The sequence below is a fragment of the Mustela lutreola genome, chromosome 12, assembly GCF_030435805.1.
Source record: "Mustela lutreola isolate mMusLut2 chromosome 12, mMusLut2.pri, whole genome shotgun sequence".
Classification (NCBI taxonomy): Eukaryota; Metazoa; Chordata; class Mammalia; order Carnivora; family Mustelidae; genus Mustela; species Mustela lutreola.
Genome location: NC_081301.1, coordinates 26,134,215 through 26,151,594, shown reverse-complemented (window position 1 = coordinate 26,151,594; position 17,380 = coordinate 26,134,215). Strand labels below are relative to the sequence as shown.

Sequence of the window (17,380 nt, the reverse complement as noted above, 5' to 3'; positions counted from 1 at the left end):
GAATAAAAGATTAGATGTCATTATGGGGTTCCTGCCCAGTTTCCAAGATCTCTCCTTCCTGTTAAGGAAGGAGAATTTTCTTGAATTATCTTTGAGAAAGTACCTCTCCACTATAGTCATTCATGTAGACTGGGTAGGATTGACCTTGCCCCTGACTCTAGTGGCAGGCTCCTAGTAGCCTAAACTAACCAAAGTATCCTTTCCTTCTGCCTGTTAGGATTGGTTCAGGGATGGACACATGATTTAAGTTCGCCCAGTCATAGCAAAGCTTGCTACCTGCAGTGGAACATGGAAGCTGGTGATGTCAGGATCCAAGTCTTCTACCACAAGACAAGAACGTGGAGGTGCTAGGGGGTTGCCACGGGGGAGAGCTAACTCCAGCTTTACCCTGGGATCTAAAACCCAATTTATCTCTGAACTACTTAATTATGTAAATGGACAAAAAGAAGAGGAAAAAAAAAATCACCTTATTGTTTAAGAAGATTTGAATTGGATTTTCTGATTAGAATTCCAAGGAGATGGAACTGGAGTGAAGAAATCTGTTGAAGACCTAGATTTCCAATTAATAAGTTGTAGGTTTCTGCATACGGTGGTATGTATGTGCCTTGTTCATGATTTTTCAGTCTTCTAAGTGAAGAAAGGTTGCTGCCCCTCAGTCCTCGTAGGACCGCTATGAGGAGAAGGATCTGCCACATAGGTGCTCAGAGTTCTGTTGGAAAGGAGAGAAGGGGAGCACCCTCAGCAGGGTTGACATTGTGCAGACGGGAGTCCACTCTCTTCTGGTCACTGGGGTATAGCAAAGCCTTCCAGAATTTTCTCAGTCCCGTTCCCCTGGCAGTCACACAATGGGCAGATGATGCCCTTTGTGTATCTGGTTTGATAGACATCTCACAGTATCGGTTCTCAAGGGGAAGGTTTCTTTCCTTAGTCTCTCCTGGGTTTTCTGCTTGGGGTTAGGATGGAGGACAGAGGCAAGGAGTTGACTAGAGAGAGTGCCATGCTGACTCGGGGAAAAGCTATGGTAGGAGAGAGGTGACTACACATTAGGTTGCAGAGAGAGCACAGATGCACTTGCCTTGCCTAAGTTCCTCATTTGTTTGCAGGTGGACATTTTAAAATAGCTCAGTGTACCATTGGGATAAGAAGCAGACAGCCAGGCTTTTTGGTCTGGGTACCAGCTCTCTGTGAAACACTGAGCTAGTGACCAAATGACTGAAGCCTCCTGAGACCTCAGGTTTTCTCATCTGTTAAATGGGCATCTTGTGCCTTCCCTGGCAACCTCATCTTCCTGGTGTGGGGGTAAAACGAAAGAATGTCAGTAAAAATGCTTTGTAGGAAGAGAACATACCTGGTGAAATTCAGAAGCTGCCCATGCTTTTGAAGGCTTCGTTCTTGCTCACTGAAGTGTTTTGCAGAGAGAATTCTTGCTCTATGAATCATCTATTCCGGTGGCGTACCTCACAGGGCATGGTAACTTCTGCTTACGGTATCCAGGATTCAGTGTGTACATGTAGCTACTTTCTAGCAAAGGCCCGTGTCTCCTCATCGTCCTCACCCACCACTGTCCTCACCTTAAGCCTCTGCATCCTTATCACTACTATCATTTATTCAATGCCAGAGGTCTGTCAGCTGTTCTGGTTGGTTCTTTATGTACATTTTTCTAGTGTAAACTCAGGCTATCCCTGTGAGATAGTATCCCCTTTTCGCATAGGAGAAAATCAAGATGCAGAGAGACTGAGTGTCCCAAGGTCATGCGGTGAGTGGAGAGCTGTGCTGTAACCCAAGCCCCTGCCCTTCACTGCAGCGTGTTGCCTTTACCAAAGGGAGCCTTGGAATCAGACCTGGAAGTTCTGATCTCATTCCATTGCTTCAGCAATTCAACACAAAGGCTCTGGTCCAACTCTTTTTCCTTTTGTGTCTCAGTAAGTAAGTAATATTTCATCCCTCTCCCCTCTGATCCCACCCTCATTGCCAGATTCTGGAACCGTCTGTGTGTTTCTGGTCTATAGTTCAGTGTCTCTCCCCAGGCATTCGAGAAAGGCATTCTTCACAAAAAGGGAAAACACATTTTATTAAAGCAAACATGCAATCCTCAGCACTTTTACTTATCTTATTTATACACTGCAGTGCAGCTTTCTATGACCTAGTGATTATCATTTCCCAGAGCTATCATCATTTTAAAGCTACCTGTTCATCCTGCTTCAGCAGATGGCACTACGCTAGGAGTATTGTAAGAGCTTAAAAGAAAGAAAAACAAACAAAGGAAAGATAGGCGGTAGGGTCAGCTTGAGGAAGAACTCTCTTGCATTGTCTGCAGACACTTTTCGCCTCAGCTGGGGCTGTGAGGTGGGAGGTGACACCCAGAGGACTCCAGTCACCAGGGATGTGGAGGCGGTGGGTCCCTCCCCCCTTTTTTTCTTTTTCTCTATCAATTGGTGACCTGGAATGGGCAGTCTGCATACAGTTGGTTAAAGAAAGAAATTCTTATATCTGATCTTCCCAATGATACGTGTTAGATTGAAATCGTTCATCCTTTTTTTTCATCCCCCGACACTTTCTGAGCGCCTACCCCATGTAGGGTGCCATCCTGGGTTTGCGTTCCAGCTGCTGCAAAGAGTTCTATGTCCTTGGGAAAACCCTTTGCTTCTGCAGACCTCAGTGCTACCTTCTGTGAAATGAGGCAGCTGGCTCAGGTTCCTAAGTCTTCTCTCAGAAGCAAAGGACTGGGGCTCATAAAAGTCTTTTATGGATAGAAAATCCTAAAATTGTGAACAAGCCAGGTTTATTCTCCAAGGAGAACTCCTTGCAGTTACCATTCAAGTTAGATGGCCTGCTCAAGCTGAATAAGGACCAAGCTATCCCTCTTCTGTTTGAAATTCTCTGAAATTCTTAATACCCTAGAGCAGTGTTGCTCAAGCTTTTTTTTTTTTTTTCCATTATCTGTCCCATAAAGAATCTTTTGAGACCTTTTTTTCCCTAATCCACCCCCCACTCCCGTGTTGAGATCTTAATACCACAGAAATAACAGTTACTAGTTTATATACTCAATGGAAAAACCACTGGAGTTCATAAGATTTTTTTGGCCCCCAAGAACCAAATTTCACTCCTTGGGAGTTATATTGCCACCCTGCCTTGAGAAAGTATGCCCTAGAGCAGCAATGTTCAAACGGGTGTGTGTGTGTGTGTGTGTGTGTGTGTGTGTGTGTGTGTGTGTTTAACCCTTAACCAAGCAAATTCTATACAAAATTCAATACAAAATTCAATACATGGAATTGATAAAAGCAGTATTTTTATAGTATGAGTATATGTTACATATTATATAAACATAGTCTGTCCTAAAGTCAGTCAATGAGAAAACTAGGTAATATCCTGGTAGTCTCAGAGGGTTATCATTGAGTATACAACACTTAAATTATACTTGTTTTTATCATAGTTTTAAAAATATCTTATTTAAAGACTTATTTACTTGAGAGAGAGAGAAAAAGAGAGAACGAGCAGGGGAGAGGCAGAGGAAAAGGGATAAGCAAACTCCTTGAGGACCATGGAACCAACCTCAGGGCTCGATCCCAGGACCTTGATAGCATGACCTGAGCTGAAGTCAAACGCTTAACCAACTGAGCCACCCAGTCCCCCTAGTTTTAAAATATCTTACAATCTGTTTAAAAATTCAAATCAAACAATTGATGAACTTAAAACACTGAAACACAGTTCAAAAACCATTGTGGTATATATACACAATGGAATACTATGCAGCCATCAAAAGAAATGAAATCTTGCCATTTGCGACAACATGGATGGAACTAGAGCGTATCATGCTTAGCGAAATAAGTCAAGCAGAGAAAGACAACTATCATATGATCTCCCTGATATGAGGAAGTGGTGATGCAACATGGGGGCTTAAGTGGGTAGGAGAAGAATAAATGAAACAAGATGGGATTGGGAGGGAGACAAACCATAAGTGACTCTTAATCTGACAAAACAAACTGAGGGTTGCTGGGGGGAGGGGGTTTGGGAGAAGGGGGTGGGATTATGGACATTGGGGAGGGTATGTGCTTTGGTGAGTGCTGTGAAGTGTGTAAACCTGGTGATTCACAGACCTGTACCTCTGGGGATAAAAATATATGTTTATAAAAAATAAAAAATTAAAGATCTACAGGCTCAATGATGAAAAAAAAAAAAAAAACAAAAACCATTGCTAGAGAGTCTTTTGGAACATGACTTCGGAATCAGATGGTATGGGTCTGAGTTTATCCTCTGTTCCACCACCTACCTGTTATCAGATCACGGGCAAGTCTTAGAGCTTCAGTTTCATCATCTGTGAAATGGGTATTGGAATATCTACCTCCTAGGGAATGTGTGAGGATTAAAAGAGCTTGTCAGCTGTGCCTGGTGTATGCAGTAGGGACTCAATAAACATGAAAGTTAACATTCTTTTTTTTTTTTTTTTTTTTGAAACCAGTGGACCTAGCTATTAACCCTCCGTATGTGGAGTAATGTAAATTTGTCTTGTAAAAAAACAAAAATTACATATCATTAAGTGGAGATCACCCTGTTTTATAGGTGGAAACACTAAATATTTCACAATAAACTTTCAAGTAAAATTTGCTCCATTTTGATAGAATTTAGCATGGCATACCATTTTCTTCTTTGGATATATGTGTAGTCTGTTTATGCTCATTTATGGATTGGATGCATCTTGAATGTAATGATAATCATTAAGTATCATTGACCATATCCTTTTCAAAGCCCGTCATGAAAATGAGATGACTTCATGGAGTTTGGAACCAAAATAATTAAGAATATTACCAGATATAGATGTTTTAAGGGCAATTCAGAGAAACAGGCTATGGTCTATTCCCATGAGAATTGCTTCTGGGATTTTGCTGTGGTCATCTGTAGAAGAGGCAATGTGAGTTCACGTAAAGTGCACTCTTTCAGATCCATCAATGTGAAAACCAGAAATAATGATCCCAGTTACTCCCTCCCCCATTCTAACCTGTTTGGAAGAAGAAAAAATGATGGGGGTGGAGAGGAGAAAAGAATGCACAAGTGGTTCACTGGGATAACTTTGAAATTTCTGCTAAGGAAAAAAATATGTATTTCTTCCTTTGTACGTGTGTTGAAGCCTATGGTTGATAAAACTGAAGTTCTACATCATAAATTCCCATTTGGACATTCAGTTCTGAGAACCTGCATCCAGCAGCCTTATCACTTTGAAGTGAAGTCACAATCACTAATGGAATCTGCTAGCTTTTCACATACTGAAATTAGCTTTGATTCTTTCTCCCAAACATATTTTGAAAAGCAACATGCACATACTGTAAACTGGTCCATCAAAGCAATCGATGCCGTGGACGAGGCTTGTGGACTTGCCTACTGGGCTTGAGAGAAATAAATGTATTTCTTTCAGGAGTAGAAACAGGATTTCTGAATCCTCTTCTGGCCCCAAAGAAGGGAGAGCCTCCTCCTTCCATCCCTAGGAAGCAAGAGAATGTAAATGCCATTTTCCTTTGCGACTGTGAATAATAACATTTATGCTCTGAGATCGGTTTGCTTCTTTAATATGAAAAACGATATCCTGTTTGGATGAGACATTTCCTTGAATGCTTAGCATAAATTGAGCCCTTAAGCTTTTAACAAGAAATTCTGGGCTATCTTGCCTGAAAACTCAGAGTGGATCTTGGAAACATCATGGGTTTCTTGATTTGCAAAAACTAGCCTTTTCCATGAGATTACTAACGGCACTCTTTTGTTTGATATTCAGGAAGAGCCATCTGAAATAATCCTTGTTTGTCTATCATTTTTCCTCTCTCCGGCTTTGTCTCATTGTTTCCCTGATTCTGTCACTCTCTCTCTCCTTCTCGCCCTTTTGCTCTTCCCCTCTCTCCTGCTCCCTCTTTCTTTCACACATTCACACACACACTTCTTTTCCTTTTGATTTTTTTTTTTTTTTTTTTTTTTTTTGGTCACACTCTCAAGTGACACGGACCCAGTTAAGGTATTACAAAGCCGAGAGATAAGTATGTTGGAGAAGGAAATGCATTTTTCGTCACTCAAAGTGACAATTAAAATGACAACAACAAGGCCAGACTCTTCCATCATTGTTTCTTAATGCTGTCAGCACCAACTTTGCCAGAATTATCCTGTCTGATGCATGAGTGGACTTAGTCATTTTTCACATTTTGCCATTCACTACCTCAAAATCATTTAGGAGAGTAAATTAGCTTGCATCTCATTTAAATGAGCATTAAAAAAAAAAAAAAAAAAAAACCCTTCTCAGCACATGCTTCCTCCAGCCAGAGACCGTTAATTTGGTGGGCTGGGATGTGTCTATAGATATGAAATCTCTCTGTAGCAGAGATGACGGTTTGAATTCTGGTGTTAAGACAGCAAGGCATTTTGGTGAACCACGTTCTCATTCACCAGGAGGACTCCTTGGGTAAGTTACAGCCACTGAAACTGAGATTTATATACATCGATATATCTATCTATATAGTATAGAATACACACATACATACATACATACATACATATAGACACACGTAGGTATATATACATATGTATAGGTATATATGTATATGTATGTGTATATATAAGGTATCTAATATATACCTTGATTTCAGTTCTGGAGAACTCACATAGGATGATAGAAACATTTGAAGTCCATCCAAGGGAGAAATGGCTACTTGTTTCACCGTATGGTTTGCGTGTTTGTACCAGACTGGATGGGTTTCCCCATGCTAGTGAGAGACTGGTTGAGCCCCGCTTGGAGAAGGGGCTTTCTGTCAGTGGCCTGGGTTTTCTGCCTCACCTCTCACTTCTCATTTAGACACCTAGCTTTGATAGTTCCCTGACAGACTGAATGGGGTCCAAGGAGGACCCGCATTCAGGCTTGCAGCCGCCAGACACCTCCGAGAATTTTATTTTGAGTGGTTTTCTAGAGAGGGGGGAAGGAATTGGAGAGATGACTGCTGGGTGGAAGCCGCGCCCACGAAAATCTCACTCAGAGAGACTGAAGTCTGACCTTTCTCATAACATGTAACCTTCTGAAGTAGGCCCTAGGGTGACATAAATCAATTCTTGATCAATAGAAAGCATGGATAATAGAAACCCAACAAATCTGACTTGGCAAAGTCAACATACTTTTGTGTTCCTGGACGTAGTTGTATTTCAAGCTGTATTTATTTGCTTGTCTAGAGATTGTGACCTCACCGTAGGCCTCTTTTTTTTTCATAGTCCACCTCTCCAGTGGTCAGTATCTTCAAACCCTAACGCAAATGATCTTTTTTGTTTTTTTAAATATTCAGAAAATATTGATACCTCTCCTCTTGGATAGTCCCTTCTCTTTATTTACCTTTAGTACTTGTATGACATTCCAGATACTGGTTTCTCGCTCTCTACTGGATGGGAACTCTCTGGGGGCCGGGGCCACACCTCCTTCCTCTCTCTGCCCAGGTACCTAGCACAGCACCTGACACAGATGCTTAGTGAATGTTGAATTGAACTCCACAGGCCAATTTATGAAAATCTTTTGAGAAAAAGGAGCATGATTTTGTGCACTTGTGCCAAGCCTTTCCAACCTTAGTTCAGGTGCATGCTTGAAGAAAATTTAGAAACCATGACACAGAGAAGGGTTATAAATCATTTAAAGTCAAAGGAAGTTGAATATCCCTGGGAACTCATCAATCCTAATTTAATAGGAGTGGGAGATGTTTCACATTTCAAATTCTGGCTTTCTGGTTTTCGAGGGTAATGCCGTATTGACCAATTGTTCATGCCCCACATCCCCCCGCCCTTTTTCATCTGTGAATAGCAATCTCATTGATGTTGGGAGATGTTCATGGACGTTGAAAGCATTTCACTTTGTTGTTTAAAGAAGGCTTTGTCCTGAAGGCATGAGATTATTCTTTCACATGAGGTGGAAAGGAAAATAAGAAAGCCTCCCTCTGTCCTTGGGTTCACATGGGTAGGAACTCTTTCTTGCAGCAATAAAAGCCTTTGGAGGAGACCTTTCATTATAAGGGTTTCGTGTTAAGTACTGCACATGGGGACACAGAAGCTAAATCCCAATTTGCTCAGCTGCATTTCCCAAGATTTGTTCCCTTGCGGCACAGGAGCTCTGTGCAAGCTCCATCAGGCCACTGCAAACCAAGCCAGAGGATTTGAATATTAATGCCATTCAGGTTTCCTTTCAGAGGAAGCTCTCTGAGTCGCAATATGAGACACCGCCTGCAAGTCTATGACTGAACATGAAAATAAAGAGTTCAGAGTGTATCAGAAAAAGAGGGATCGGGGAAATGCACACAAATCATGCCCAACCACCCAACCTGTCCCAACTTCTCTCTATCAGTGTGTAGAGAATGCTTTCTCCAGGGACATGCTCATTGCATAATGAAGGCTTGTCATTTAGGAGCCAAAAGAAAATCAGTTTTCCGTGTAGTCAGATACATTCTTGATGAGATTCCGAGTCTCACAAAAGAATGTTGCAGATTCCTTCCACTCACATCAAGCATCTAAATGTTGATCTGGAGAAACAAAGAAATGGAAAAAGAAAAATGAGTTTGTTGTCAAATTGAAATACCACATTTTTGTATTGCTGGCTGATATATCTGTAATTCTCATCTGCCATTCCTTCATCGTGTGGTGTGTGTGTGTGTGTGTATGTGTGTGTGTGTAATTTTCCTCTCCAAACCTGCAAAACATTGCAAAACTAGATTTAAATATTTCAGGCGGACTGCACCCAGCATTTGCATTCCTCTGACTCATTCAGAGAAAAGACATCTGAGCAGAAATACAGAAGATAAAAGAGAAACCATTAATCCAAGGAAGATTACTGGCACAGAATCTTTATCCTGTATCCTTCCTGAAATGAGACAAAGATCTCACTATGTACATCCCTCTGGCTTAGCTTCAGATAGTAAGCAATATAGAAGTAGAGACATGGTCCTTTTTAAAGGCACACTGCATTTGTCTGAATTCTGAAGCAGAATCTTCCTTTGGTTCGAGTCTTGCCTTCTTGAGTGTCCTGCTTTCTTCACCGTGTCTTCTGCCCTTGCTCTCATTCTTTCAACTGTAGCTGTCTAAGTAGGACCCCAGGCTTCCCCAGAATATTAGGCTTGACTTTTGAAAGACCCTTACATGAAGTCCAGGGTAGCACTAAGTGCCCTGGGCTGTGAGACAGGAGAGAGAGGGTCTCAGCTTAACACATTAACTCCAGGGCTCCAGGTATAACTGCTTTCTTCATCTGTAAAATGGGCAAATACCTGACCTTGATACCATGCATACGTGGAGGGAGATCATTGAGTTCATTTGGAAAAGCTTTGGGAGTAGAAGCAATGTGAAAATACAAAGTAAAATATTTTTAAGCATAATATTAAAAGCCAGTCGAATACAGAATTAAAATATTTTTTGGAGTATGAGCCCTATTGGTTAAGCAAATTTCGATCAGCCTTAGGAAGGGACTCCCTTACCTTCTTAGTTGAACCCAAACACAGAATCTCTACCTTTGCCATTCTTGAGCATATACTGCGCTGTGGCATGCATTTTTCATGAAAATTATCTTATTCAGTTCTTATTGTTGCCCTGAAGAGTGTTATCTGTTAGCACTTCCGTTTTGCAGATGAAGAAATGGAAGCTTAGAGAGGGTAAGAATTTTTCCCTGAGATAGACAGCTAGTGGATGTCTGGATTTGAATTCGGGTTTCAATGTGAACTCTAAAAATATTACTCTATTGCAGTTTCAAAGAGTCCAATCAGGTTAATGTTCTCAACTTTTATGTTTCTTCATTTACATATTTCCACTCCAGATGGGTGAGAATATTACTTTACATATGTACATGTAATATAAATGTATTAACATACGCTGGTTTAATAAGCAATTTCTAAGTCTAAGATCCTCACCACCATTTCCTGACGGATCACCCAAATTGATGGGTCAGGCCCATTGCTTCTTGAATCTTGACGAAAACCAGGAGCAGTGGTTCTCCCTGCCCTCACACAATGAAACCTCCTTACCCCAAGTGTCCCATGATACAGCCAGTGCCAAGTACAAATCTCCCCTGGAGACATGACGCTGGTCTAAGGTGTCTCTGGGCACTGTGTTTGTCTCCACCTGTGTATCAGAAGGGTGTTTATGAAGCAAAGTGTGTTAGAAACCCTCTGGCACCACGACCTCTGCAAATGGACAGGATGATGATGGTGATGATGATGGCGATTAACAGCAGGGATTTGTAAAGCAAGGGGTCAACTAGCAAATATTTTAAACTATGCGGGCCACATGGGTCTCTAACTACTGAACTGTCAGTAGAGTACAAAAGCAGCCATAGACAATATGTAGGTGAAGGAGTGTGGCTGTCTTCCAATAAAGCTTTATTAACAAATACAGGCAGTAAGCTAGATTTGGACCGTGGGTACAATTTGCTAGCCTCCAACTTAAAAGAGGGTGAGCCAAGTCTTCTGAGCAGCAAAGATAGTCGGGAGCTGCTCGTCTCATTTTTATTTCTGTGGACTTCGCTGACTGGAGCTAAGGACAGTATGGACAGTGGTTTTCCTCTCTGGTCACCGTTCTTTCCTAAGATTACTAGACAAATGTAAGGCAGGATGACAGTGATGATGACGACTAGAATTATGAAATAACAGAGCTATTCACCACCGTCTGCAATCAGTACAAGCACGACTTGTCTCCATCTCAAACAGTAATTGGAAGTCAGATTTCTTTCTGACCATTGTGGCCGCCGAGCTGGCTGTGGCCATTGGCTGTTTAAATAAAATAATTTATTTCCATGTTGCAACAATAGCAAAACCTACTGTGTCCAATTAAATCTCCACTTACAGCAGCCCAGGGAGTGTGATCGCTTTCTGGAGATAGATCCGTGTTCCTGTGACCTTCTCTTCTTATACTTGGCATTCAGCTATGAAATTAAATTGCAGGAAATGAATCAGTTTTGACTCATTCCATTAAAAAACGCAGAAGCCCAAAGTTCTCCGATGAACGACAAACATGTGGACTGCTTTTTAGATGGGACACATCTTTAGGCAAGCTCTGTGAACTGGGCCAGAGCTTCAGACATCTCTTGGCCTGATGGGGCTTGAGCTTTCAAATTTGCTCCAGCTCGTTTTTATTTCTGACAAAGGGCCTTATTCAGATAAAGGGGGTTTGCCTTCCTCGTTTCCTAGGAAACTTGTTTTTTTTTTTTTTTTTTTTAAAGTTCCCTGGAAAAGGCTCTTCTTGAGGCTGTCTCAATCTAACCTCTTCTCCTGGCTAAGAAACTGAAGACTGACATTACAAGTTGAGGTTATGGAGAGTTATGCCAACTGGGACTAAGCCGTGATGATTTTGTTGATTTAAAGTGACAGCAAGGTGAGGTCAGAATAAAATCTTGTTTCTCCCGTGATTTGGAGACTAGGAACCATCATGGGTTCTCCCCTTCCCTCATCCCTCCCCCACCAATAATGCCCAAATTATCCATTCAGAGTGATTTGATTTCAGGTTTGAAGCTGGAGATCGCAGTAATAATCTTTCTCAGTATGAAGCACTTATTTATGGAGTAATCTTTGCCATTTTTAATTGCACTTTCCCCTCATGCCCTTATTAATTATCTCTCTAGTTCCTCTTAGGTCTTGTCACGATGCCAAATATTGAAATAGAAAGATTTATTTATTTCCAAAGACATACAGAAGAGGATAGGCTTTCCAACTTTCTAATTTGACTCTTAAAGGTTCACATTCTCAGAAAGTATGCTTCATGCAAAGTGGGTGCCCCCTGGATTTCTTGGTGATAATGGGCCCTTGGCACCCTTAATTGCTTGGAGTGTCCTTGGAATTCTCATAAAGTAAGGTGCTTTGAGAGCCTAGTGAAGCTGTGGTTTCCAGTTAGGATGCTGCTTGGCTCAAAAAGGTCAGCAGCTCCTCTGTGCTACCAGGGTCTGATATTACCTCCTCTAATATGGCCCCATCCTAAATTTTCCTCTGCTTTCCTCTTTGCAGACAAACCAATCTCTCCAGTGTGACCAAATTAGGACCCACACTCTTCTGCGCAAGTGCTCGTGTCCTTTCCTGCATCTGGAACATCCTCATCCATGTCCCTGTTGAAATCTTAAATAAAACCCTCAGAGGTTCATCACATTTTCCATTTTTTCCCCAAGAGCCTTTTATACATCCTTCTTTGACTCTGCAGGGTGCTTGGGTTCTGCTTCTCTGACGTTCTGTTGCACCGCCTTGTATTGTAACCATTAGTAATCTTGTCTTAACTGTCCCTGCTGGGTGGTAAACTCCTTGAGGACAAGAAGCTGCTGGCTTCTTCTTGGAGTCCTCCAGGGGCTTGCAAAAAGTGTTGTATGCAGCAGGTTTCCTATCTAGCCTCAAACTCAATTGCAACCACATATTCTGGCTCTGTTAGCAAGGATCTGTTCTTGGCAAGGTTGGGTCCTTTGAAAGAACAGGTCTGACTGTCCTACATGGGCTTTGAAACATCAGGGAATTAGGCAGGGTCTGAAGCAAACTTGATTCTAAGACTTCTGGGAAGAGCAGCAGCAGAAAATTCCATTCGTCAGCTCCAGGTGACAGGGACATGAGAAAATGATACAATCATTGGCAGTAAACCAAAAGGGGCAAAAAAAAAAAAAAAAATCTCTGAGAGGCAGTATGGACTGAATATATGTGTAAAAGGGTTATTCTTTTATTTGAAATATCCATAAATTACAGAAGGAACATTTTGGCGTTCTATCTGTGTCTTTTCGAGGAAGATTACAAACTTCTTGGATAAAAGTACTCTTTGTGATGGTGTTAGAGAGGAGTGTTGTTCAGAGAGACAACTTTTATATTTTACTCTTTAAGGATAATTTCGAATCTCCAAGTTACTGTCCTCCAACTTGGAGGACAGTTGAATGTCTTCTAACTGAACACGGTCTCGTCAGGACATCCTGAGCTGCTTAGGAGGTTAGCATTCCAACCAACCTAGGGAAGCTGTGGTTTGGCTTAGGGAATTCCTGAAACAGCAACATGTACTCTGAAGGGCAGTTAAAATGTAAGAAACCAGTAGAAGCTGTGTGTGTGTGTGTGTGTGTGTGTGTGTGTGTGTGTGTGTGTATACGCGCATGAGCACGACTCTCTGGAATGTGAGAGATAGTGTTCTCTCTCACAATTTGTTTTTCTCTCTCACGCTGATTGCACACTTAGATCCAGTATGTAATAGAGTGGGTATATTATATTATTCTCAGACTATTCTAAAGGAAACTCAGCATTCCTTCCTTCATGAGTCAGTTTCCTAGTTGTGGTATAGAAAAAAAGTGATCTGTCAGAGAAGCTGATGAAATGACAGATTATTTTTTTTTTAACGGGCTTAAATTTTCTGCGATATTCTGAGTCTGAATCATCAACCGAGTAGCTTTCCTTTTTCTGTGTGTATTTTAAAGTGCCAGTCATGGTTGAATGTTAATAATCCATCTAGTCATTGATCTCTGAAGACACAGAGTATCTTTCCAAATATGCTATTATGTTTAATATGATTTTACATTTTGGTGTGGAAAGCAAAGAGGGGACAGTTACATACTGGTGGGATTTGTTTGTTTTTGGCATTTTGACATTTTGGAGTCTTTCCTTCTACTTCTGTTCCTCCACCCGTTGTCTGTCCAACCAGCCAACCAGTGTGCATCTCTGCTATGTCCCAGGCTCTGTGCTAGGAGCTGGGAAGAGCCTGTGCAAAAGCGAAGACCTCATGGGACACAACTAAAGAACAATTTCCAAGGGGGAAAAAAAAAAGGCTTTAGACAGTTCCCTGATAACTGCCCTGCTAGAGCCATTCTTGTCTGCCACTGGCCTGCTACAGACCCTCTTCCTTCCTTTTATAACCCCCAAGCCCCGAAGACCTTTGTGTGCCTTAGAGGTCAGTTCACAGATGTGGCCCCGGGACACCCTCCTCTTTATCTGTATTGTACTTACAAGAGGTGGAAGCACATGGGTCTTTTACAATTTTTTCCCTTTTTCTTTTTTGATTAGCATCTGCACAAATGGCCTCAGTTCATTGCTTTAAACTAACTAATCCGGCTTGTTAAGACGGAGATTGTCCTCCACAAGTTGTTATTCGCAGGGTTCTAAAGGAAGAGGGTCCCTGTCGGAGCAGGGCGGGCTTGGGGAAAGGTTATATAATATAATATGTTCTTCAGGCGCCATACGAGAGGGAGACAATGCTGCCTTACAGGACCTGTTCTCAAGTGCTACTTACAGGCTTACATAGTCCTGCCTATTCTCCCTTATGAAAAGGGAGATCCAATCATTGCTTTCTGGAAACTATTCTCCTCATCTCTTTGGCTGTCATATGTATTTAACAGTAGTGCCCTCAAGGACAATGGGGTGGGAAAGCGTGCTAGGGGGCTCCAGCCTCTAGCCTGTAGTTTTTCAGTTCACATTGCTGGGTTTGCTAAGAATGGTCTTCTTTGTTTCCATTTTGAGTCATGGCTGAATTCTTATATGTTGTCTGATCTTCAAGCTCAAATACTCAAGGGACCAGGCAGCTGTGAATCAACCGTGTGTGTGTGTGTGTGTGTGTGTGTGTGTGTGTGTGTGTGTGCTAGCAGGTACTATAGCAAAGAAGACAGTATACTTTTCCTTATTTCTTTAAATCGATAGGGATTTGGAGGAAAAGACTTTAATAAAATAGAATTGTGACTGATTATTTTTCCCCTTTCTGAGCACCGCTGTAAAATAAGAAGGTTCTGAATAGCATGAAGGGAAAAATAATAAAAAAAACCTTTTGTAATGTAGTCCTACGGGTTTAAACCCAAACCTTCAATTTATAACGAAAGCTCAGTGTCTATATACTAACCTCCACCTTACGAGAGGGCTCTCCTTTTCCGATTTCAGAGTAGAAGGAAATCTTCCACATGCTTTCACTTATTGGGAAGGTACACAGTTGCTTATCTGTTGTTTTTCTTCTGCATAGTCTACAGTTATGATTTGGAAATTCGACATCATGTATTTTTTTTCCCCCAGGCCAGATGTTTTATCCTTCTATGTTAAGTCATCTTGACATGTTGCCATGAAATGGATACAACTGCTAGTTTTAATATTGCTCCATATCTTTATTACAAGATAGATACGTCTCATGCATCTTAATTCCTCATATTCTCTCTCTGTTGTTCCCTGGTCTTCTCCATCCCAGCCCCCCTTTACTCCTGAAGAAGGCATATTGTAATTGCATGACAGTCGTGTCCCAGTAGCTAAAGAGGTTCTAGATAGCATAATGAATATGCAGCGCATTATCTCCTAGGATGTGTGCCTGTGTCTTTAATCACAGCTGGAATGCAAAATCGGGCTCCACCTTTCAACTCTATCTCCATCATGCTGAGAGAGTGAGAGAGAGCGAGACGGAGACTGCTAGACAGCTCGAAAGAGATTGCAGCTCAGATGTCCTGAAAAACAGCAAATCCCTCAGACCTGGCAGATTCCGTTACCATGAGAACTGCAGATATTTCCATTGTGATGGTTTGCTCCAGCAGCCATCTGTTACACCCATTTGATTAGGAAGTACAGTTCAGCTTGTATGGGATTTTCATCACACCTTATCCCAGGGCAGTATACGGAGGCTCTTGCTTTTTTATATGCTAAACTCCAAGGCTTCAAAGTACTGTAATTTACCGAGGCGGAGGGCATTTAATGAAACGGTAAGAGAAGGTCACTAAAGACCGAAGCTCCAAGAAGAAAGTGGCACAGGAGAAGGAAGGGAGGATTAGACGCCACAGCAGAAACGCATCCAACTCAGAAAATTAACCATATTTAGCAATGCCTTCTTCTCCTGGTGGAGGGGAATGAAGTAAAGACTCAGGTTCGGAGATCTGCCCCCCCCCCCCGCCCCCGAGGGAGGAAGATATTGGTGTAGTCACAGCACGGATGCCACCGGGCCGGTTAATTCTCTGCCAGGACTCAAGGACAATCCAAAGAAATGGAGGGAAGGGTAGGGCCTCAAACACATCTCATCAGTTGAGATGAATCCACTGTATAAAGATTACATTAGCTCTAAAAATTTTATGATGCCATCTAACTTTTCCGTAGACACAAAACGACCTTAAAAGTTCCTTGAAGCAGTGCTGTAATTTACAGATTTAAACCAGTTATTTGGACTAGTTGTCCCTCTGTGTATTTTTTTGTAGGGGAGGAAATGCTGATGGTACATCATACAGACATAAAAATAGGAATTCCCTTCAATTAAGACTCTCCAAATATCCTTCCTGGGCAGTAGGCATTCTAGGTCCAAGCTTGCAGGGGGGTTGGCGTGGTCTGGGAGGAGCTGCCTAGCGTGCCTTAAATTGACGGGGGTTTCTGTGAACCGGGGAAGCTAATTAAATGCTTACACAGCGACAGAAATTTGTGATTGCTGCCCAGGGGCCTCCCGTTGTTTCCCAGCCTGCATTTTCTAGAATGGACTCTGGTAGTATATCACCCTGGTTGGGCAGGGGCTGCCAGATTTTTCCAAACTTGCTAAGTTTGCAAGACCCATCATGTCCCGTTTTGCCTTTGGTTTGGTTTCTGGGTAACTCTTTGGAACAGGGGACACGTTTCCTTATCTGATTGCACTGCTGGCTGGAGAACTTTCCCTCAGTTCATTTCCTGGGCTGGTGTCAGGTTGCCATCCAGGGAGGCTGGGACGTCGGGAGGAACTGGAGAACTCATTCCCTGCTCTGATGCCAGAGATCTATTCCCGGTGAGATAAAAATCAATGACCCAGGATCACAGAGGTTAAAAGTTGGGATGAGATGTTGGCCTCTCTTGCTGAAATGGGGGTGGATTTTTCAAACTTTACAGCAGAAAAGCTGAAACCTCAGATGAGGACCTGTGTTTTCCTTGAATGAAGGACCACCTTGCCTGGCCAGCAGCTGAAGGTACACCTGAATCATGGTCCCTCCCTTGAAAATGCTTAGTTAGAAGGCTCTCCTGCTCCCTCCCAGCAAACACCTCTCCCAGCACACCTTCCAGTGGTGTTGACTTTCCCATTAAACCCTCAATCCTACACCCTGGAGATCGCCTTTTCTCCAACGCTTTTGAGACAGGGCCCTGGTTTTATGAACACAGCGTCTGTCTCTGAAAGGCAGCAGATGCAATGAAGGCCCGAATGGAAACAATAAATAGCATTCAGGTTTCCTGCACAGCACCTCTTAGAGTGGTGCCTTTGTTAAAGGAAACGTGGATGAAAATGCCTCCTCCCTCCCTCCCCTCTCCCCAGTTCCCCTGCACTGTTCGGATCCCAGCCACCTTTGGAAAGTAAAGGTTAAGTAATGGAGGCAAAAATCAGTTGACACACAAAAAGAGACTAAAGCAAATGTATCCCTCGCTTGCCAGCAAGAGGGTGGGGCTGAGAGCTTTTGGGGAGGGGAATGAATTTTACTTGG

At 42.3% G+C, this 17,380-nt stretch overlaps 1 long non-coding RNA gene across 1 annotated transcript in view; it reads left to right on the top strand.

Annotated features, from left to right (window-relative positions):
* Nucleotides 1-3,123, top strand: part of LOC131813164 (uncharacterized) — a 51,602-nt gene extending 48,479 nt beyond the window's left edge. Inside the window, exon 5 of the long non-coding RNA XR_009346648.1 lies at nucleotides 218-3,123. This is a non-coding gene — a long non-coding RNA (uncharacterized LOC131813164). The remainder of the gene's footprint in view (nucleotides 1-217) is intronic.
* The last annotated feature ends 14,257 nt before the right edge of the window (nucleotides 3,124-17,380 follow it).